The sequence below is a fragment of the Penaeus monodon genome, chromosome 32 (genome assembly GCF_015228065.2).
Source record: "Penaeus monodon isolate SGIC_2016 chromosome 32, NSTDA_Pmon_1, whole genome shotgun sequence".
In the NCBI taxonomy this organism is placed as follows: domain Eukaryota; kingdom Metazoa; phylum Arthropoda; class Malacostraca; order Decapoda; family Penaeidae; genus Penaeus; species Penaeus monodon.
This window is the reverse complement of record NC_051417.1, coordinates 18,188,446-18,189,082: the sequence shown is the minus strand read 5'-3', so window position 1 is coordinate 18,189,082 and position 637 is coordinate 18,188,446.

Here is a 637-nt window from a genome sequence, read left to right as displayed (position 1 = left end):
TACACTCCAGGAGTTCAAGAATAATTCAGGTACTTGTAATATAGCAAATACTTGCCATACATATTTATCAATGCATGTTCAGTATTCATATTGCATGGGTTAACCAAAAAGTACTAGTAATTGGCATCAGAAGGCATGTCTGTATTAAATTCCATTAATTACTCCACATTGCAGAGGAAAAGCATGCTGACTTAACAATATATATACACTTTTTTATTATTTTGCAGTAAAAGAGTTGTTGTATGCATATAATAAAGTATTCCAGCTTGTAATTTGCTGAAGTGTAACATAAGTGCCACTGAATTTAAACTCTAAGGTATGCATGACTGATTAACAAAAAACAAAAACTATTTAATAAACATTTATGGATTCAGACAGTTTTATAAAGGGAACAAGTCATCAATTATGAGATTTTGGTATATTAACTTATCTGAAAGGAGATTAATGAATTAAACCTTTGATGTGAAATGTGAATTAAAATCTATACCATTGGAACACTTCAGTCTTCCTGAAAGATAATAATGTCAACATATATTACACCTGGAAATTGCATGACTCGAACTCCATATGTTTTTCAAGCCAGAAAAAAATGATTATAATTAACTTCAAAATTTTCCTTTTTTTCAAGTTTTGTTTA